Source organism: Gavia stellata, chromosome 12 (genome assembly GCF_030936135.1).
Source record: "Gavia stellata isolate bGavSte3 chromosome 12, bGavSte3.hap2, whole genome shotgun sequence".
NCBI classification, from domain to species: domain Eukaryota; kingdom Metazoa; phylum Chordata; class Aves; order Gaviiformes; family Gaviidae; genus Gavia; species Gavia stellata.
In genome coordinates, this window is record NC_082605.1 from 9,807,456 (window position 1) to 9,831,398 (window position 23,943).

Sequence of the window (23,943 nt, forward strand, 5' to 3'; positions counted from 1 at the left end):
TTTACTTGTTTGGATTTTTGGTTGCTTTTTGCCTGAACCAGTTCAAGTTTATACTGCCATCTGAAATTTAAATTGGATTTCCAGGATGTAAGCATGAATCAAAAACAAATGAAGTAAGCCCAGGTTCAGTTGTGGCTCAAGTCTAGCAAATATATAAAAAACTGTCAGGGATATTTTGCTTTGCTTTCTCTTTTTCTCTCATAGTTGTGCTGCAACAGTCAGCATGGATCTTATTCTTTCAATTATATCTTGAGATAAAACTTTTGAAATTCAATTGATTTTTGTGTTTTGCTATACAACTTCAGGGGAATATATCTGTCCAAAATCATGCTTTCTCCTGAAGAAGTGCACACACAAATTAATCACCTGCTGTTGTGCTTCCATGAATTAAAAAGAAAGAAAAAAACCACCCCCAAAAAACCCCATCACACCCTCTGCCCAAACACCCAACTCTCTCTCTTTTTGAAGTTCATTATTTTCTGTTGTGAGCTTTGACTGGTTCCTTGAAATTGTTTTTTGCGATGAACTCACTGAAATCTAACATTTGTCTTTAATTCATCCCTAGGCTAAATACACAACAAAGCTCTTTCCTGAAGACAGATTATGCTAGAGCAACAAAATATGTATCGCACTGCTCTCTAGGTCAGAAACTCAAGGAACTGCTGCTTGCTGACTTTCCAAAATACAACAGATATTCTATTGATCTGTCTACTACTTAATTACCATAATCCTGTCTGCTTTGTTGCTATTATAGTATGTGATCTGTGATCACTCAAGTTTTATTTTATCTATGGTATCAAGTATAATATACCCTCAGTCACTTATACTTCTATGATTGTTTCTGCATGTATTGATTTTTTTTAGCTTGTTTTATTAAATTGGAAGGAGAAGAAATTCAAAAGCTTGCTTGCTTGATGAATGTCTTACAACTCTAGTTTCTTGTAGGAAAGAAATATCAGCTACACAAAGTAGAAGAAGAAAATCAAAGTACATGGCTTGCCTTTAGAGATCAAAGGAGGGAGGCTTGCAGGGCAGAGTAATAGGTATGTAGGACAAAGCATGCTGAAGTCTATTGCTGTTGCCCCAAAGATACAGGTAACAGCCATTTATCTTCAGTCTGGACAGCTTCACCTGAGACCAAAATTTTCTGGGCAGAGAACATGTCTCCCTGCTTGAATTTCAAGTAATGCTTTCCATTTCTGAATGGCAGAAAGAAGTTTTCGTGTTGAAATTCTTTGAGATGCTCACTTTTGGTGGGTCTTCTATTTGAACAGTGTTTCACAGCGAGTTTACTACTTCTAGTTTCCCATTTATATAGGGTTTAGTGCCTGTTTGTGTGTGTAGCATATGTATCTGGGTTTTTTCAGTATTCTTTAAAAAAAAAAATATTAGTTCACTACTATATGTTGATATGTATTGTTTTAACGAAAACTGGCTATGACTTTTTAAGAATTTAAAATGAAAACAAATTTAGGCATGATAAAAACAGAGCTTGCTATTTTCTGAGCATCATCAAGCTCATCTATTTACCTTCATACGTTTCTTTTGGTTTGGTGTGTTTTGCTTGAAATCAGCACCAAAACTTCAATTTATTTAATGGCTGTTTGCTGTGTGGAAGTTCTGTATTCTTTTGTAGCTAGTGTTAATGCAATTACTATCAGGAAAACATTTGTGTACATGTTCATTTGATAAATCTCCTAACTTTTTGTAGGCTTAAATAGTACTTGATTCATACTTTTACTAACTTTTCATTTATCTTCTATAGTGAAGGCTACATATTTATCTGTTTAAAATATGATCATAATGAAAATATTAAGTGAAACTGAATTTGTGAGATATGTTTTATTTCTGTACTGTTCAGAGCAAATTGATAAAGAAGAAAGAGGAAAAAAGAAGAGCCTCTCTGTCCGAGAGCTTGGCCAGGTGTACGTTGGCTTCTTTTTCTCTCGTATGGTAATACTACATCTGAAGTCCATTTTGCACTTTGATACACAGTGGAAACTCGCCCTTCTTGTCTAACAGACTGCCTGCTTGGAGCAAGCTGCTTTAAAAAAAATAAAGGAAGGAAGCAGCTATAAAGAAAAAACGCACAGCTGAATACCGCTGAGTGGGAAATACTTGGACAGAGGGGCTTTTGTGGCTGTTGACTCTCTGGATCTGGTACAGTTATGAAACTTGAGTGTGTTATTGAAACTGAACCTAATGCTGCCTTTAAAACCAGAAATTTGTCTTCATTCCCGACAGCCATGTTTGCACTAGCAAGTGCTCACTGTATAACTGCTTTGATCGGATTAGCAGATTTGAGGATTATATTTTTCTGTTTCAGAATTGGAAAAGACTTTTTCCAAAAAACCCGTATGCCTGCATGTGTATGCTAGTTTTCAGAAATTGTAGTTTCTTTCCTTATTTGTGCTTTAATCCTGGATGATATAAATGTAGGCACATACAATGCATTGTATGATTAAAACTTGATAGGAAAATGGATCAAAATTCTGCTTTCATTCACTTGAGTCAACCATTATAAATCTGTCTCTCACAGGTACTGGTTATTCATCTGACATGGCCACAAAATACCTGCTGTCAGCTGAGAATTGCCTGTCTGCCTAAAGCTTAGTGTATAAGTAGGAATTACTTTTTTCTTTCTCTATACCTCTATTCTCAGAGCATTTTGGGAATAACACTGAAGTGACTTAATTTTGAAAAAAGCAGCCAAGCTGGAGTGCTTGCTGAAGTAATTGGACATGTTAGCGCTATAAAATCTAATAGGCACGGGTGTGTTCTGCTATTAGGTCTATCTACACTAGGAATTTGTTTTCTTCTCTCTTTTGTTCCAGGACTTCATTTTTGGGCTGTCTTTGAGAGCCACCAACTTGTTCTGTGCAAGATGAATTGTGGGTGCAGGTTTGCTGTAGGATCCCATCCAGGAGTGCTGTATGCCGTGTGTACTGTGCTGAGACAGAGTCCTTCTGCTTAGGAGGTGCTCAAAGGTGTCACAGCAGGTCGTGTGTGCTCAGACATTCCCGTATGCTCAAAGGCATTCAGGACACACCCTCAGCTTTATGCTAGAAAATTCCTGGTTTGTTTTCCTGGGTCAGAGCTAATAGAGATGTGTCAGGAGCAAAGGAGCAGAGAGCAGCCGTAGCACAAACGCAGGAGGGACTTAGCACCTGCTGGGGCAGATGGACCGGGCATGAACGGTCTGGCTGTGCGCTGCTCCCCACTAACTGATCCAGGGGTGAGGGCTCCTCGCCTTGGTCTGATCCATCAAGACAGTAGGGACTTAGCTGTCCTGCTCCCATGGGTTCTCACCAGCAGACCCGCCTGGAGCGCTGTCAGCGCTTCTTTTGGATGCGAGATGGATCTGTGCAGGTGGAAGAGCTACTGGGGCAGCCGCGGATGCAGTTATGGTGAAGTGGAGCCCAGTCAGCAGCTGTGGGGGTCTGGATAGAATGAAGCAGCTCTGTGCCACAGAAGTATCTTGAGATTTTATTATATTTCTTTTTTCCCCTCCTAATCCAGTTTACAATTGAATATTCCTGGACTCACTTGGTTTGTATGTGCGCAGCTGAAGGTAATGTGTATAGCCCAGTGTTCTGCTCTACATAAGTAGAAAATTCTTAATTCTTTCATGCACTTGGTATCAGAGCTGAAAGTAATAGTGAAGCAGGTTCTAGTATAGTAATGTATTTTGTATCTGTAGTTTTAAAAATGGTTCAAAACTGAGACTTCACTGTTTCTCCTTTTTTGGAGTGGAAAACATGAAGACAGTGCATGATATGGACAATTTACACTGGAAATTTGAGGAAATATATAAACAAACCATATGTGGAAATGAACCGGGTTGTTATGTTTTGAAAAGCAGCCATCAAACCAGTGCATGGACTTGTTTCCAACAAAAAAATTTCATTGGCAGATTTATTGAGCAGCCATGGTCACCAAATTGTCACGGTAAAATTTAGTCAGTTCGTTGGATCTGGATCAATACTCTACATAGTAAATATAGATCAGTGTCTATATACAGATGACTGAATTTTTCAAGCTAGAATTTTATGAATCTGTGTTTTCAGTGGTTTTTCAAGGAGAGGACTGGTTTGGTACACTTTCAGACCTTCAGCCCTCAAACAAAATTGCTAGTGAGAGTATTGGAGCCACTGTAGGAATGGGAAGTACAGTATCAGTTCCTGAAAAAGAATACTTTCTTCACTAGCAACTTGTAATTGTTGGATGAGCTCTTAAAATAGTGATAAAACTGATTTTTATGTTTTGATTAAATGAAACACAAATGCAAAATATATAATGCAGTGAGGGATTCTTACAGTGCTGTATTTTTAGATTAACAGAAATTGATGATAGCAATAACGTCAAGGCACTGTTTAGTACACCTTCAGTCTTAGCAGAAATACTGAATTGTTCTCTGGTTGTAGGATATTATAGGATAACGGTATTTTGAAAGGTCTCACCTTTTCCATAAGCTGCAGTAAGTAAAAACTTCAAAAGGGGTAGATAAAATATAAATATATTTATAATTATAAAAGCAATTTCAAATATACCTGTTAGCCCTCTCGGAAGAGCTATAAAGTACTGTTTTGCTGCAGTACATCTGCAGGTTTTGGGGCTTCATGTTAGACCACTCACAGCTTTTATTTAATTGTAGTAGTATTTTGCTCTTTGTATTACATTGCATTTGTATAATATATAAGTCTGGTTCTTGCTGCTGCTTGAATTATAGATTCTTATATTTCATACTACTTTTACAGTGGTTTGGACCCTTTATTTTATGCTGTCTATATATGCTTTTAAATTTAAGATCTCAGCCTGGCAGTTTCTGCTCCTGTGAGTACTATTTGCACAAGTAGGAGCTGCGCTGGTGTCAGTTTGATCAAGTAGGTGAAGGAGGGTTTGCAAGAATGTATCATATGCTTTATGCGAATTTCTTTGTGTTTAAAAATATTTACAAGACTTGCATCTAGTGCATTAAGCAACTCCCTCTAGCTTTATGGAAAAAAAACCCAAACCACTAAAAAAAGATTTATCCACTCCAACCTGAGAAATTTTTTAGGCTAATTAAATATAGTTTGTTCTTGTTCCTTCCCCTCTGCCCCTGATGTTAACATTAGGAAACAGGTTAGTAAGTCATGGCTTCTTTCAAGCTGTTTTAATAGCTTTAGCTTTACCTTTGTACCTCCTTTTCACAGAGGTTTTTACCTGTGGTTAATAAAAAAAGTTTGATCTGATAACATTGTGGTTTGTTTTGGTAGACTATGTGAATCTTCTGTCCCCATTTGGTTTGTTTATTATCATTTGGAAGAAACTGAGCATAGCTAGACATTTCGTGCTTCTGAGTGGGAACTTGTAGGAGAAGCAAATAGTTTGTGTAGAACTCTCTCTGTATTATTTTTGGACTAGAGAAATCTGACATAGAAGAAAATTGCTTATGCAGTTAGATTTTGTTGTTTCTACATCGGGATAGATTGCACACTCCACTTTAGAAGAAAAGAAATGATGATTTATGCAAGTACATAATGGTGCAGGGGTAATGAGTGCGGGAGTGCGTGCTCTGTGCAAATGAAATTCAGGCAACCATGATGTATGGAATAAATATTGACAACTGTGAATTACAGACCCATAATTCCACTGAGGAGTTCTGCTGATGACATAAAGTTCAAATGTGAAGCTTGGGTGATTTGTGATGCTCCATCACTGGCGCCCAGAAGACGAATTAATTCCAGTTCAAGCTCAATAATTCCAAATTAATGTGATTTTTCTTTTGTTGCTCAACACATGAACCTCACCTCCTTTCCTGTTTTAAATAGTGTCTCTCTACATCTTCCTATCTTATGATAGTGTGAGCGCTGTCACACGTGTTCTCTTTTTCTTGCAAGCTTATGGATAGGAACCGTAATAGCTTTCATTTTCAGACTACTGCGAACTAACATCTAAGCTATAGTTAGAATGTTTTTAGTGTTGTCTTTTTTAAATGTCCAAAGCTTGATTGCTCATCAGTCAGCTTAAATTCTTTGACATTGTGTTTGATGAAAGCTTTTAGCTTTTGATATGTGCATGATTTCAGGGAATCTAAATAGAGAATAAGTGTTTTGTGATTCTAACTACCATTATTTAAGCCTCTATTTTCTTCTGGAGTTGTGCAGTTTTCAATTAAGTAGTGGTTGGAAAATATTTTTATGCAATGCATTTCTTGAGAGTTCTTCGATTGGGGGAAATAAAAATAGGGCATTTATATTGAAAACTATTGTTTTTATTTTTAAGTGATATAAAGTCCTTGTGATGCTTCATGATAAATATTTACCATATGCTGAAGAAGTGCATAACTATTTTTGCAAACTGAGTAACAGATTATGTGCATAAACATTTCATGGTAGATAAACACACAAATAATTTTATGTTTGTTTGTTTGTATGTATCACAGTACTTAAGAATGACAGGTATTTTGTGCTCTTGCTACATAAGGAGTGTTGCTTCTTAGTCTGTGTATGCCTTCCTTGCATGTGAATTATGCAAAGTACGTTTTCTTCCATCAGATCCAAGTTTTGTATTCTTTTCACCTTTTAAACACATACACACACAGAGTGTGCGTACTGAAAATACAGTAATATATTTAAAACAAAAATATTTGTCTTTTCACTTTTTATATTAGGTTTGAAGTTAGCTAGCTAGGTTTTTTTAGTAATTGGTGTAACAAGCCTTTATCTTTTATGCAGATACAGTATATGTGATACAAATGTTATTGCTGGAATGCTATTATTATTGGCTGTTTTATTACTGTAGTTCCTAGGATTTTTTGGTGGTGTTTGGGATTGCACCATGCAAACTGCGACTGTTGCCAAGTCTTCAGAACAGAAACTAATTCTCAGTCCTGAAACAAATTGTTCTTGGGGCTAGACTACTGGGGGCTTTTCACAGATTTTGTTTTCTGCCTAATTTGCAAGACTAAGCCTAAGAGCGAGGTGAAGCTGACTATGGAAATACTATTATCCTTGTTCAATACCTTGAGAAGTGAAGCACTGAGGAATTAAGGGACTAATTCAAGGTTATGCAAAACTCTGTGGCAGAGCTGGGACCTGAGCCCAATTCTTTTGAGTCCAAGGTTAATATCTCAACCACCAGACCATTCTTCCTCTAAGAATATAGCCTTCATTATAACCCCAAATTTCACTTATGCTAATTTTACTGCAAAACCAAAATCCCTTTTACTTAAATTTTCCATAGTTGTTCTCAAATAACAAGGGAGTTAAAAACTGTTTCTGCAAAGCCGGTTTGACTATTATTAAGTTGCATTTTATTGGTAAAATAACTGATTTTTCAAAACATCTTTAAGCTTAAATAGTAAGACTTTTCATGCTGTCTGTGAGATTTCTTTTCCTCTGTCCCCTAATATTAGAGATCATTTTATTATTTATTGTAGCCATTGCCTGAAACTAGACTTATCATGTTTATCTTAGCAATATTTGAACTACAAAGCAGTTTTGATGTATTTATTTTCTCCTTCAATATATATTTATATGTAAAATGTAAGCTGAATTCTGAAGAAATTATTAATAATGTGACAGTTCAGTGTTCTAAAATTTAAAGTCTTTATAGAGGGACAGTTGACATCAGACATGATTTATATTGTAGCCCTCATTTTGAAGAACTAAAAGTCTCATATTCAAGACAAAAAAAATGAAGCACTAGTATATGCTGCCTGTCTAGAAGATGTTTTATTATAGAGCAAAATGATGATTTCGTCAAATGCAACTTGTGAAACTAAACCTGGCATAACATGGGGGGGGGGGGGGGGGGGGGGTTGGCAATTCAGCCCTGGTAAAGGGTGACAAGCCAGGACCAGTAACTGGAAGAACAATAAATAATTAGGAGTCTAAACATCTTTACTACTAATTATTGGGAAAGAAATAGAAACATTAAATAAGTCTTAAATATTGTGTATTGAATGTGAGTGTGCTGTTTTAGGAAAAAGTGTCTTTTAATTAGTAAAATATTTTCAAGGGAACTCAATTTTCAGATGCAGCTTTAAAGATCTGGTTTGTTAAGATATCCTACCGGGGTAGAAATAAATTTAATGGTATTTTTGAATGTTTACTCATTCTTACTCGGTTTGCTCTGTGATATATGCTAATACCTGGTCCTCTTAAACTATTTCAGAACATCTTAAGTTCAAACCTCTTTAGAAGATCTTCGTAAATATTTTAGTGAATGAATGAATACTATATTTTAAATGTTTATACATCCTTTCTATACAGGGATATTGAAGAATGATAGCAATTTCAGCATCAAGCTACTCCTGTAAGACAAGTTTAATTTGTTTTATGAATGAAGAAATGAAGACACAGAAAAACTGAAATAATTCTGTCACAAGACTGCTGCAGTGCTGGGAAGATAGCTGCAGTGCTTAGGGGATTTGCGTTGTCTTCCCAATTGTCATTTAGCAAGTGCTTTTTTTGACTCTTGGTGTACTGTGCAAAAAAAGAGGACCTATTTATCCTTTCTTTTTGTCTGTATATGACCCTTAAACGCACCTTCAACTTCTTAAAGCAGAAGAAAACTACTACATTTTTATGGACAATATACAAAAGTTAAGCTCTAAGAGTCATGGAATCCGATATCTTTTTTAAATTTATTGATCCTTTCATATGCTGTTAGTAGTTAACTGATATTATTTAGAAATTGGATTACTGAAGAATTCCAAGGAAAGCCAAAGCTGACCAACTGATTATGACCTTAACTCATTTGTTGTTATAAAATTTGTAAAATGTTCCTGCTTGTTAGTGAAATTATTATCTAGGAACAAAGACTTTTTCTGGGCAGGATTATAGCCGTGGCCTGCTAATTAAGGGAACAAAGAGATGAGGATTACTGAAGTAATAACAGTAAAATATCTAGGAACAGTCGCATCAGGACATTATCTTCCAGTCAGCTGTGCTGTTGTGTGCTTTGGCACTTCTTTTGTCACCCCACAGTAACCAGAGACTTTTAAGAGGGCCTCACAGAAACATGCCTCATTCCGTCCCTGTGGCTTTTCTTTTCCAGAGGGTAATCTTACACACTGGGTCAGCAGAACCAGATGGGGAGAAGAAAATAATCTAGCGCTGGTTGGTATTCTTAGTGGGATGTTAATGGTTCACCGAAAGTGATGGAGCGTGGGTGATTTCTTTAACCACTAGTTGTGAAATAAACAGTTTACGGTGAAATGAATCACTCTTAAAAAATACATAGCGGTAACTTGGGTGTCCTCAGTCTGTTTTGGCAGGAGATCCTAATGTATAGTGGAGGATATTTTCCCAGCTATCAGGGTCATCAAAGAGTTCTAAATCTGGTGACTTGATCATTACTTTTTACTGGAAAGCATGAATATATGATAAAAGATTAGTTTGCTAGAAGCGTGTTTTCACTTCTAGTACTGAGTACCAGAGACTAGAAAGAGCACGTTTAGATATCCTGCATCTTCTTCAACTTCTGCTCTACTGTTTCATTTAGTAATGTCATCTTGTTGGGGCTCCTGGTAGCTTTTTGTATAGTGTATACTATTTCACACCTTGTGGCACCTAAGCTCTGATTTTTAGACAGTTACTTAAGCAAGTGGGTTCATGCAATTTTCTATTCGTTGTTTTTGGGAATGAGCTTCCATCAACCACACATCTCTTCTAAAGCTATAGCCAAAACCTCTTCATTTGAAGCAAGGATATAAATGGGCTGGAGTGTGATTGGAATATTTGCATGCTTATTCTTTGACTTTTTTTTCAAATGCAGTATTGACAGAAAGCTGTAAAACTGACAGGAATCAAATTAACATTCTTTAATGTAAGCTGTTATTGCAAAATTATAATTTACTGCGATAAATGTTCTCTCTTATAAATGTATAATTTTATTTTTCTGACTTCCAAGGAGCTAATGATGAGGTGATTGGCAGTATTCTTGTGGTTTAACTTTTCATCTCCACTTGGAACAAGAAAATTTTGAAGAATGAGCCAAAACCAAATTGCTGCTTACGAACAGTGCGGTTTTTTGTTTGTTTTACAGGCTGGAAAACATTCCCATTTCAATAAAGGCATCTTTCAATGTAGGCCTGATTAGGGAGTTCTAGAGACATCTAGAGATGTAAGATGGCACCATCAGTACTTTTAAAGCATAAATAATGCTCAGGAATCCTTACAGGCTCTGTAGAATTAGTGAAGTGTTGCATGCATGCTTGGGCTGTTCCTGCAAAAGGAGACTTCTTCCATTTTCAAAATCCCTTTAGATGAGTTTTGCTGTAGATGATCTGTAATCTGAGCAGAATGCTGCTGCATTGTTTGTGCAGGTCTATGTGGGGATAAGCAACATGCTGCTTGTGTGTTCCCAGCATCACAGGGACTGAACACAACTGTGATAACGCCTTTCTCTCTTTGTGGTTGATAACTATCAGTGGCGTTGGGTCTGGAATGGCATCAGTGTCTCCTCATGTGCATCTCTCAGTAGTACTTGTCCACCTGTAACAGTAATCTGGAAGATGTGTTAAACCAGAAGGAGATGTGGTGGGCAGGTCTTGCTAACTAGCCTAATCAAACTGGTTTACTTGTCCTTCCACCATAGCTGGGGGAGAGAGGAAGAGTCTCCTTCAGTTGGTGACTAGGAACCTTGGAGGTTAGTCCATCTCAGTCCCCTGGCTCCAGGGGAAGAGTGCTTAGGAAGAGGAGTCCCTTGTGGTCAAACCTCTCACCAGGAGGTTACTATTTTGGCTCAGATGCTCCCAAAACAGCAGAATCACTTGGATCTGAGGGCAAGTCTTCTACCTAGCTCAGAGTACTTCACTAGGTGCCACTTCAAGTTTTTCCTGCCAAGTGTTTAGCATGTCTTGTGGGTGCAGTTGCTCATATGTAACGTTTTGGACCTTATTCCTGAAACAAAAATCCATAAGGTATCGTGGTCTTCAAAGCAGAGTTGTGTTACTAAAAACAAATGGTTAAAAGGGAACTTTATTTGGAATGAATTAAAGGCAACCTTTTTTGATGCCTTTTTTAAAGCCACTGAAGAACAATCCTTATTTTGTGACTGAAACAAAACTCTGTTGATTTGCTTGATGATGCTCAAAAAAATGGTTGAGTACAACGTTGTTTTTATTATGCCATAAGAATTTCAATTACCAGAACCCTTCCCAACTGTTATACTGTAGTAGTAATACAGGCTTTTTCAGAGTTAGGAATTTCTACGCAAACATTGAAAGCTAATGTAAAATAAATGAATAGCTTTATGGTAACAGGTTATGTTGTAGTAGTACAAGGTAGAATTCTAGTGTAAGAAAAAATGCAGGTAGTGCAACCTATGATTAAAATGGTGCTTGTGAATTGTTTTCAGTTCGCGTTTTAAAAAAAAATATGTAGGTGGTGTTCTCGTGAAGTCTTAAAGATATCTTGTATCTTTTGCTAGTGGCTATTATGCATTCAGGCACCTCAGGAACAAAGAAATGACAGAGAAATGGATGGCCTGGGCTTAACTAAGTAGGTGATGGTACAGATGAGGCCTGATAAGCTTAACACTTCATCTCTGTGCTGCCACTGTGGTTTGCAAGGAGATTAGAACTGTCTGACTGCGAGGAGGGCAAGCTCCACAAATTCACTCATACATGGCAGTTCTGTAATGAGGTGATACTTCATTCCTTAAACTACTGAACTAGAACTGCAGAAACAGATGTATGCCTCTGGCAGTCCTCTGCATGCAGCACAGGCTCTGCCATACCTCCAAATGCAAACAGAATGTCCACTTGCCACAATTACATTTTATTGATGTACGCTGTTCTTTGTACATTCATAATAATAAGGGACAAACTGTATTTTTGTGGAAGGAGGAAACCTACAAGTAAATTCAGGGTGTTTACATTGCAGGGTAGAGTTTGACAAGAACCTAAATAATTCTTACAATTTTTCAGTAGGTTAATGTGAAAAAATCTGGTGTTGGAAATTAAGAGAGTATTCTGCCCTTGGTTATGTGCATTATGTTCTTTCACAGCAAAACTTTTTTAGAAAGCTCACAAGGTGGAGATGCGACCCTACGTTATGAATCTTTTACGCAGTTGCTGGTAAACAACCAAAGGTCAAGCTCAGCCTCAGAAGTTAGCTTTTTTGCGCTTGATGACGTGAGTTTAGCAAAACTGCATAAGGATGTGTTGAGCGTCAGAAATGAGCACTGGGACCCTAATTCACACATAGATAGCTCTAAGTGCTGACTTGTTCTGCCTGCTTCAGTAGGACCACTTGTGTTTTTTAACTTAAGTATATGTTCACTACTCTGCTGTCTTAGAGGCTTGAATGCAGTTCACCAAGAAGGTCACTGCTTTGTGGTGAGCAGAGAGGAATTTATCAATAGAATGACTAGCAGTAACCTGTGATTCAGGCAGCTTTGTTTGGTGTTCAGAGGTTTAGCAAAATTATGTCTTTTTATTAAGTAATGAAATAGTAGCAGTGTACTGATGACAGTTTTCATGAAGAATATATTTTAAAAATGGAAACTTTAATTTCTATGTCTTTGTGAAAATGTACTGTTAATTGTAGCAATTTAAAGTTTACTTTGTGCAAATATAGTACTTAAAAGAATTCAGACACAATGAATATTAAAATTCTGTTCTTTGGAAAGCAATGGCACTCTTTTTAAAACCAGAGAACCAGTAGTTCATCTTTTTGCCTTGTCTAGAGGCTTGCTGTTCTAGGGCCAGTCCCTCAAAGTAACAGGACCACCAAATCTTTTTTATTTCCTAAGAAGGGGATGCCTCCATTAGATGTTGATCACTTAAACCTCGTCTCTTTTTAATTGCAAAAAAGGCACTATTTAATTTGCTACTGGAGTTGAATCAAATAAACTAAGCCTCAACATAAGCAAACATAATTTTTCGGTGCTATTATTCATTATGGTATAATGAACCACATAAGGCTTACAACGGTTCTATACATATATTCCCTAGTAGAGTTATTTGTGTTGCAGAAATGTGGTTGTAGACATCGGCTGTTTATACTAACGAACATCCCAACTAGAACAAGATCTTTTATTTAAGAAGCAAACTTTCAAATTGTAGTACTTGAAAATATCAGCCAGTATATGCATATGCTCCTAAAACACAAGCTGTTTTCTCTAGATGTGTGCAAATAAAGCAATATTTTTCTAAGTGCTATAAGCATATGAACAAAAAAGATACCGTAAGGAGATAACAGTACATGTTCTTTTTCTAATTAACAACTTTTATGTGATTAAAGTGTTCTTCTACTAGCTTCCTCTCGTGTGTGAAGGGAGCAAAAGTAAATTAATTATCATTAGCCTGAAGGAGAGCACACTGTATTCTTTACGACTTCATAGTATTGATTTGGCTATTATTCATGGCTTCTATTCTCTGCTATGTAGATTGATGCATCTTTAATTCATGGATACATTATCATTAATAGTGGTTTATTGACCAAGCAAAACAAAGCTGTTGCTGGGTCCTTTCAAGTGCAAAACTCCGTACTTTTTCTGATAAATGTATTAGTTTATGCATTCTATTACAGACTCGCAAGTTAGATGGTTTATTTCTATATGCTATGGCGATGACCTGTTGTGGTGCTATATGTAATATGCTTTATTTTTTGGTGAGAAGCTCTCTGTTGGTAAGGTAATGAATTCCTAAACTACAAAAGCTTTCTAGTCCTTTGAGAATCAGACAAAAGCTGAGTAAGCATCTCCACGTTTTTGTACTTTTGATACAACTAACTGCATGTAGAAACCTCTGTAAATAATAGAAGAATGTGCCCTACACATTAAATTGAGATGGGTTTGGTTCAGATTCAATTTGTTAAATTTGGGCAAAAGCTTTTTAATTTTGCAAAAAATAGCAGTAAACATTATTTGTTGAAATATTTCCAATCTGATCAAATACTGACATGTAAGTACACAAAAATAAATCTACCCTAAATTGGTAGTCAAATTATTTTCTTGTTTGGTCCTTTTTTTTTTGTGAGAGGAAAATAAGACAAGACTGTAATGTAGGGACGAGACTGTACAAATCTCTAAGTAGAGGGTCCAGATCTGGTTAGTTCTTGACATAATTTTTGATGAAGGCAATATCATTGGGAGCTATATACACTTTAATAAAATGTCTTGTGTTTTCAGTTTCAGGGGAAAATAAGGACTGAGATTGAGACTGATATTCTTCACCCTCCTCTGCAAAATTTTAAATCGATCGGTGTGTTTATTTACTCTTTGCAGTGATGTTTTGGAATACCTGCTTGTGGTATAGCAGGGGTGTGATATGATACAAAGGCTATTATGCTGTATATTATTAATCCAATCTTCATTAAAAAAATGCCAAAAAGCAAAAACAAGAGCTACAAACAGAGGTCTGACTGTGGTTTTGATGTGTTGGGTGGTTTTGATGTGTTGGTTGGTTTATGCACCGGGCTTTTTCTTAACTAGGTTTCAAACTTGGTCTTCCTCACTTTTAAAAGTGCGAGAGAGAAAAAAAACTCTGAGGGGAAAAAACATATTGGGAGCTAGCAGCATGCCAATATTTCAGATGACAGTCTAAGGATATATGCATTTATAGCTAAGTGGTCCAAAGAGAAAAAGATCTGGCCAAGTTCTGTTGTACAGGGCGTTAGTTTATATCATATTACAGTCTTTCGAAGGCAGTTATTAAATACTGGATTGAACATGGTTTGGCAATCAAACTTTTAACCCTTTGTTTTTCCTTGTGCGTTTACCAGTTTGTTTTATGAGGCTTTGAAAGAAATCATGGTGAATATACTACTCTACCTAAATGTAAAGGCTGGTCATTCTATACTGTTTCTTGTGAAGTTTTGAAAGTGACTGAGAATCACACGTGAAAGAGAAAAGCATTAACTTGTGTGGCAAAACCACAAATGCGTTTTCACACTTCCAGGCAGTGCCAAATACTATAGTTTGGTTTCCAAATCTTCTTTTTTTTATGGTTAGCCTGCTAAATTCTTCTCAAGACATCTGCACACAGACCATGTGCAGGTGGTGTGATTTTCAGAGATGCTGAGAACATGCTGACATTGCTGGCTTTGATGTCACTGAGGGGAGTTTAGATTTTTGAAATTAGAATAATTTTTCGTGCTCAGAGATGAAATGAAGAATTGGAAGCCTAAATTTAGGTGCCTGAGTTCAGATATTCAGATGTTATGCTTTTTCTTGTAATAAGAAGTCCACTTTGCTAAATAGGGTTCTGATACCTGTCTAAAACCCTAAATCAATATAAATACTCTTATCAGGTGGATACAGAAAAGTGCAATGATGAGATATAGCAGCAGGGATCAATGCCATGTCCTTCATAGTAGCAAACAATGGAATAAAGCCCATTTAAGAGTTAATGTTGAAGGTCCTGCACAATGAAAAGGGTCAAGTTTTAGAAGTATTATCCAAGCAGATGAATGTTAGTTATGGAGAATACTGCAAATTGTGAACAGAGTTTCTGTCCCAAGGAGATGAGAGTACATGTGTGGTTTTTTTTTTCTGAGGAACAATAACCATTAGCTATTCTAAATGAGCAGTGCTTTTAAATCTTGTCACAAGACATGGGTATTGCTAAGCAACGGTTTGTCTTCAGAATGTGCTTCAGTTTTTGTGTCTATACTCCACTTTGTCTCTAGCTTTCTTTGTTGCTCATTTTATTTTATTGCTCGTTTAGGGGCAACCTAAACGAAGGTGGGGAGACAATTGTCTAGTTTTTTCTGGGATGGAAAATAAGCATTGTCGAATAAAAGTATCTAGAAATACTGAAACCCAGAACAACAGCTGGGTGTAAGGCAGGCATAGGTCTGCAGAAATGGAACAATAAGGAGGGGGAAGAGAGCCACACAGTGATAAAAGGGAAGTGTAATGAGAAAAAACATTATAAAGAAAGTCTGATTGAAAGAATTAGTTTGTGCATGTATCCTGTGACCTTACAGCACAAAGCCAGCTGTCTTATTTGGTTGTCCTTGTTTCCAGTAAAGCCATAAAGGCTTTCAGAGAAGACCGATGCAGTTTGGTGTACAAAAGAAAATGTTGTAGTATCTCATCCCAGCTGAGAAATTGGTGAAAATAGTAAGTTGTTAGGTTCTCTACTTCTGAATCTTCAGTGACTCAGAATAAATACCCAGGATGAAAGGACTGCATTCTCACATTTCTTCAGACTTTTGTGAGGAGCAGATTAGATGTACATGCTTCTAATAGACTTGCTTTCACCTGAAAATATAGCGATGGCTTTGCCTTGGATGAACGTGCCCTCTGGGTCATATTGTGATTCTGCAGATTTATACCTATGGGGTTTTTGTTCATTGTTTAAAGCAGTTCATGTGAAATACTGTAGTGAGTTTCAAGAGTATCAAGTACATATTTATGGAAAAAGGAGACTCCAGGGCAGTTCTAAAATGTTCTTTTTTGGTTTAAATGAGGGTTTTATGTTCTCTTCTAAAATAGAAGCAAAGGTATGTATAATTGCATAGATAGCTTCTGTAAAATATATTTCTAAAGCAGTTTTTAATAGTCTTGGTTAGCTGGCTCTTAAAAGCGCCTGCTGGCCTGTGAAGATGTTACAGATGTCTAAAAGAATTTACAAGGCAGTAATCTGCTTTTTCAACCATTTTCAATATGATTGAGTTCATAGTCAGGAAAGATGGTGAGCTGGCACTCTTCTGCAAAAGAGTCTGAAGTCCCCTCGGCCTCTGCCACTGGAGGCAGGAGCAAGGCAAAATTTCTCAAAAGTTTTTTGTTACTGTGGTTAGCCCTGACCCAAAGCAATCCTGTTAAAGGGAAAGTTTGGAGTGTATTCCTGACCTCTGTTCGACTGCTTAGAATTAGATCTAACTAGATTGTTATTTGGATCACCCATTTTTGGTGATGGCGGTTTAGGCGGAGGCTTATTAACTATTTTAAATAAAAAATGCAATACTGAATTAGTCTTACAGAGCAAGCATTTGAAAATCCTGGAGTGTGATTGTTTATCTTTTTATTTATTACAGAATATTATAATTTATGCATCACCAATGTGACTGCTGCTTTTCAATTTTATTTGTGATGAGAAATACTCTATATTGTAGGGTAGCTTGTATCTTTCCACACTAGCTCAGATGTTTTAACCAGGTATATATTCAAGACTCTTCCCGTTATTGCTGTTTATGTGGTATACCTATACATATCTAGTTGTGCAAAGGTTCAAGGACTTATCTTGTGTGGATATGTTTCACAGACATGGCAGAGGAATGTTGCTAAATCAGGAGTTGGGTTGGTTTGGTTTTGATTACCATTCAGCTTAATGCTTTAATTGTGATTCGGTTTTGTAGCACTTGCACGTAGCAATGAGGTAAAAATAGGTCAGAAGTAAATATCTTTGTAAAGATTAAATATGCTGGGGATATAGTGTCCTTGCAATGACTGTAAGATGCTTACATTTTGTGTAAATTATTTTGCAAGGAAGGCAGTAACTATCCTTGTCAAGACGCTGATGATAACAAATTTTCCAGGATAGCTGATCTTTGGCTATAATTTACCAGGTCCAGCTTGGAGTAGCTAATTATAGTAAAATAGTATGCAACAAATATTTCAATATTTTGCATTTCAAAGTGTTTTTTATGAAGTAACTAAATAGGAGTTTGAGGCAACAGGAGTTCCTCAGACACCAGTGTGTGGCAAGAGTCAAACACGACAGGCTAATGTAGAGCTCCTTGGAGTCATTCGATGAAGTGAATACAAATTGCTCTGCAGAAAAGGAGTGTGCCATCAGACTGGTCATTGCTGATGGATTTCATCAACACAAAGAGGTTCAGTAAAGGTTAATAGGAGTGTGTAATGTGGTGTAACACAAACTCCCAATTATCAAGGAGTTCTCTGATGTCAAGGTGAGGAGAAATATGCCATTGTGACTCATCTTTCCATACAGATCAAGCTGAACTTAACAAAGTTATCTGTGGTCTATTGGGCAGGAAGAGTACTACTGGAAGAGTAACCAAGAGAGCTTGTTCTCTTTGTAGTTACAAACTGTTATGTGACATTGGGCATATCACTGAATTTATCTGTATCTCAGTATCCTCATGTACAGAATGGAGATTATCATACATACTCCTTTTTTAAAGTCTTTGGAGCTCTGTGGATGAAAAATTCTATACCAGCTCTGAACTAAAATAATTTTGTTTATAAATGCTCATCAGCTGTCATCAACAAAATAAAAACAACTCTTAACATTGCTTATTTTGTTAGGGCCTTTAAAGTTGCTCCACTGAATGCATTTTAGAGTAAGGAGGACCAGATAATAACAACATAACACTGGCACTCTAGTTTAAAAAAAAAACACACCACCATAGGGTCAATATGATAATGGGAAAATACAAAATCTTTTTCTAAGGAGACATTCACAGATGAGTCTATCAGAGGAGTGCACCATCTGTATTTGGCATCTCTGCTGTGGTAGTGCCATCTGAGTACCCTTCTGCTCAATGGAAAAGCTCAGATTCCCACTCACATGCACATGTAATTCTGGAGACTGCTTTTTATTTGGCTTCAAATTCGGGTTTATTCCAACAGTGCATATATAATTAGCGACCCCTCACTTCTGATGAAGCATTTAGAGGCTGTGCTGTATATTTTTAAATCTTCTGCTGGGAATTGCTCTACCATCTCTCACATGCAGAAGGGATGTGTGCTGGTGTGGTAAAGCACTGCAAGAGCTCAAGCCACATAAGGTTTGAATTTTCACAGTTTGTGTCCCATCAATTTGAACATGGATATTGTTTTAAAATAATAGTGTCTCATAAAATCCTGCGGTAGATTTTCCACATCAAGAGCAATTTATATTCTTAGTTTTGAATCAAAAGCTCAGAGCCATATTTTGATAATAGCGGAAAGCCTTCCACTGTGCATAGTTCAGTTAATTTCCACAGAACTGTTAATCGTGTAAGTCGGCACCTAATGTGACTACGTTGTCAGTTTGCTCCACATAAATTATAGATTTGGGGTTTTATAGTTAAAAAAAACCCAAAAAACAAAAACACCAAACCAAAACCAAATGCCACAAAGTGTAAAAAAGGAGTAAGTGTTTTTAAAGCTCCCTGAATAAATGCCATTTGTTTTAAATTCTGTGTGGCAGTGTTAATAACATGTAAGTAAAAAATGAATGTGAGCTCTATTTTTCGATTGTGATGAGGAATAGATTAGTGAAAGAAGAAACATTTTTCTCCATGCATAAAAATGTAGTATACTATCAACCTTCTGATCCCTACAGATCAGAAGATCTAGAAGAACTTGACCTAAAAATCCAAGGTTACTCTGGGTAGGAAAGTCAACATGAGTGAAGAAATCTGAGTTTAGAGCTTAAGAATTAGCTGAGACAGAACTCTGTTTAAGACTGTTGTAGCTTTTGACTCTGTAATTAAAAAAAACACATTAAGAGCTGCAAATTGTATTAGCTGTAAGCTTTTTGTAGCCTTGCAGACTCATTCATTGATTACATTTGATTGTCAAATACAGAATTAAAATAGTTCTAATAAGCCAATTAACTCTTGTGGCACTTCAAACCAGCACTTCTGTGCCAAAGGGAGTCACTGTTAGGACTACATGGCAGAGTGTCGGAAGCAAGTTTAAGCAGTTGAAGCAGTGCATAGCACAGCCTTTCTAAGGGCAATAGATATTAATTGAAATCAAAAGTTGGTGGTTTAATCAAAAGTGTATGTTTCTGTAATCTGACTTTACATTTACAGTGTTGAGACTTGAACATCTGAAAGTGTTTTTGCTGTGGCGTTTTTCTGGGGTTTTTTTGCAGATGGCATGGAGTAAACATACTTTTTTTTTTTCATGGAAACAATGGATAGATTGAATGGCTATTAGATCTTTCATTTGCATGCTGGTTCTGCTTTTTCATTATAAACCAATAAATGTGCACATGCATATATATCTCTTTAACATGTACGTGACAAAACCACTCTCAAATAGCAACGTCCGTAAAGTATGTACAACTATGCAAGCTATAGCTATGAATACCTCAGAGGCGTGTATCAGTTCCTAACATGCACCACAAACCAACAGATTACTTTTAAAGGATTATTACAATATTCCTGTTGAGTAAATAGATTTCTTTAATCAGGATGGTAGTGATATTTACTGGTTCTGAAAGTCCTGGGGAGCAGGAATAATTTTAATTGTAAATGGTTGTATTGTTCTGCGCGTGTACAAAGCACCCACAGACTTGTCAAAAGACTAATACTGTTTACGCATTTGTAAGTAACTTGAAATATTTTTATATACAGCATAAAGGCAATTATCTTGATTTTGATAAGAGTTGATAGAAGTAGATACAAATAGAAACACAAAGATTATGTTTCTCTTTGGAGAAAAAACAAGGAGTAAAAATTCAAACTGTAGCTGATACGTGGCATCTTTCTGAAGTTGTCTTGCTTCAAGATAGTATTTCTTTTCCTGCCTTGGTTACTCAAGCTGCATGGTTTTTGGTGTGGTGGTTTTATTTGTTTGTTGGTGTTTTGGGTTTCTTGCTTATTTTTTGTTGTTGGTGGTTTGGGGTTTTATTCATTGTTTTTTTGGGTTGGGTTTTTTTGTGTTGATGTTTCAGTGCCAAATACTTGGATTGCATTAAACGCATCCAACGTGAGTTTTGTATAGATTGCTTTTTGGTGTGTTATTTCTAGATGATCAGTTACCATGCAAGAGAAAAGCCCCACGCTTAAATCCATGAACAGCGTTGAAAGTTCTGACAGTGAAGTACTGTCTGTCTCTTCCTGGCGCTTATGTGAAATGATCTGGCAAAACAGAGACTGAAGAGATAATGTATTTTTTGTGTGCTTTCTCAAATGATAAATGTTCTTGTCTCTTTGGAGAATTTCTTACCAAATGCTGATTTTTTTGTACGCAGAAAGAATCAGTGTTTCAAATATTTTTTTTTTATAACGCAGCAAATCAGGAGTTGTATCTGCTCAATCTTCTAGACAATTAGAAATCCACTTACCTAAAGAAATGTGCAACTGTGACTCCAACTTTTCGTACCCTTTTGTTATGCAAGTCAATTATTTATAGCAAAGTTAAGGCTGTTTTTCTCTCCTATTAAAAACAGTACAAATGTATTATTGGTATTTTACAAATGTTGATGAGAATTTTTCATTATCTCCTACTGGAATAAAATTAGAGATTATTGGAAAAAATTGAGGGTTTAATATTTTTTTAAATTAAAAAAAACCCCAACCCCAAAAAGCAACAAAACCAACAAAATAACTTTATCATCAACTTCATATTTTTTACAGTTGAGGGAAACGGCTATTTAAGGCATTGCTTGGAAGAGCCTTTCAGAGTAGCAGTACTACAAGGTAGTTTGTAGGTCCAGAATATAAAGGAGAGCTTGGCCTAGAAGCTAGGTTTTTTCACCACTGTCTGTGACAGCATTTTCCTTAATTGCAACCCTAGTGGCACACTACAGTTTTATCAAGATTACATTAAAATAAAATAATTTCATTTAAAAACTACTTCAAAGTTATTTTGAAGGAACTATGTCTTTTTTATTTAAATTAAAAGCAAATTTAATATGTAAAATCTAGTTGTAGGGAAATGATGAGAGCCTGGAGGACAAACAGCCTCTGCAGTGAAAGGAAGAAAATCCATTATTAATGATGTCCTTTGTTACAGTTTTGTGTTTTTGTTTTTTCACTGTCTGCTGTGATTCAGGTTTCTTGCATTGATAATTATTATAAAATCAACTGCTTTCTAGACTGAATCTAAATTCCCAGCCTCATGCACACTGAGTACTAAGAGGAAGTGCATAGACATGCACAGATTAAGCCAGGACCTCTTCCCTCCAGACACAATCACTAGAGCACAAGGATACCGAAAACAGCTGGTGTTTTTTCCAGCCACGTAATTTCTCCTGTTTTGGAACCTTCCACTGACGGCTGAAAAAATACTAGAAGTATTGTTATGGCAATGAAATACTGAATGTAAAATACATATTATGTAAACCTCTTATTGTGTAAACCTCTTGGTTGCCAAGGTCTTGCAGTTCAAGCAAATACTCTTAGTTTGCAAATGTTCTTGAGGGTTTCCAACAATTGACTAGGCATGCACCATGCAAGGTGTGTGATCTTTTCAAATAGAAATTAAATAATACCTTGTTTCCTCCAATTTTTTTTAATGTTGGAACTTTGTCATTTAAATTGGGGAAAAAATGAATTTGTGTTATGAACTAGCATAATTTATAAAATCAGAAATTATCAGTTAATAAATCGTTCCCCTCTATTTTGAGTGCAAGTTATTAATTTTCAAGAGACCCAGTTACTCAAAATTTAAAAGGGTGGCTTTTTAATATGTTCTCGCAGTAGCTTAATAGACTATATGGTATAATTCTCTGTGCCTAGAAGATTTGTCAACTTCAACTGTAGCATTCAGTTTTTACAGAAATGCAGTGAATAATCTCCTGGTTTTCTTCACTTGATGGCAGAGCTTAAATCAATAAATCTGATGACCTGAAAACAGTCTCTTGAAGTGATGTATTTTAGAATACTTTCTAAGAACTCAAAGGTCAGCTCTGAAGGAAACCATTTCTATCAGAACTTGACGTGTTGAACATGATCTGTGCAGCTTGACATAAGTGATTCAAATTTGTACTTGATCTATTGACAACATAAATATGATAGTTGTTCATGACACTGCATTTTGTTTCATTTGTTTTAAATTCTCCCCAGCTTCAAATCCTGTGCGATGTGAACAGACTTTGACATCATTAATTAACTGGGAATGTTTTCAATTTACTTTTCATTCACTACATTTTATCACAGTTAGTAAAAAAGTTACTGTAACAAATACTATCTGCTGTCTATTGTGTTCTGGCATTTTCTCCAGTAAATGAAAACCCCAATATTTTTCTATTTTAGACAAATCACTTTGCTATCCTATATTAATTTTTTCAGAGTGGAGAGTAGTGAATTTAGTAATGGCATAAATAGACTTGCAGTGTTAAAATCAGAACTCTGCTTATGGCATTTAAATGCAGACCAAGAAGGAGAAAAAACAAATGTTTCCTCCTACCTCCAGGGAGCAAAATGCAGGTGGTCTGCTTGAGGTTTCTTAGATTGCTTGCACTAATATTAAAATCTCATGTAGAATAGAGCCTCATGACTGGAAATAGTTTGGAAAAAAATGAAATTATTACTGAAATGGGAAAATTACAGAATATAAGAAATTTAGTGTCCTACATATTTACTGGCAACTTTGTGTATTTTAACCTTCTTATGAAATGGTCTGCAAATGATGTTCTATCAAATATTATTTGCCTATCAAAACTTTCACATAAGTTTTTACAGAGAAAGGTAAAGATTAAAGCAAGCCCAAAGTGTTGCTTTCCCTTGAAAATTAGTTTTGTCAGAAGAAATGGGTACAATATGTGCCGGCATTTGCTTACCATAGAGTCTGTCCTTCCATCACCAGCCAGGACATGACTGGTCCTGACTTATTCATTGTTTTGATCATTTTAGTGTTCATTCAGGTGCTTTGAGCCACTGTTTTTGATGCTTTTATTCTTTCTTCTCTCTCTGGAGTTATATAAGGATTAGAGATAATTGTAATTCTATAGGCAAGTTTAATTGATAAATCTTATTGACTCAAGTACTGTGCTGTGGGTTGCACTACAGTCTGCTTTAGAGCTTTGGAAGATATTTTTTGCACGTAGGGCTAAAGCTGGCAGAAACCAGGTGTGCTTTTCATCTGCTTGCAGTATCATGGAGGTACAATTATGTGAATAGGTTAAGGGTTCGGTAACGGGCAATGATTGGTTCATCACAACTCATACATGTTTTAAACAGAGATGAGCAATCAATAACTAGACTGAAAGCCATCACTTCTTAGAGCGCAGGCTGTAGTGGAATGACATGGGAAAGAGGAATGTTCTCAGTACTGAATGTTTTGAAGATTGACTCCAAAGAATATTATGCTTTTTTG

General features: G+C 36.2%; 1 protein-coding gene across 1 annotated transcript in view; it reads left to right on the plus strand.

The window, feature by feature from the left end:
- CACNA2D3 (calcium voltage-gated channel auxiliary subunit alpha2delta 3) overlaps nt 1-23,943 on the plus strand; it is a 463,311-nt gene that overhangs the window by 72,273 nt on the left and 367,095 nt on the right. The gene's annotated exons all lie outside the window — the stretch shown is intronic.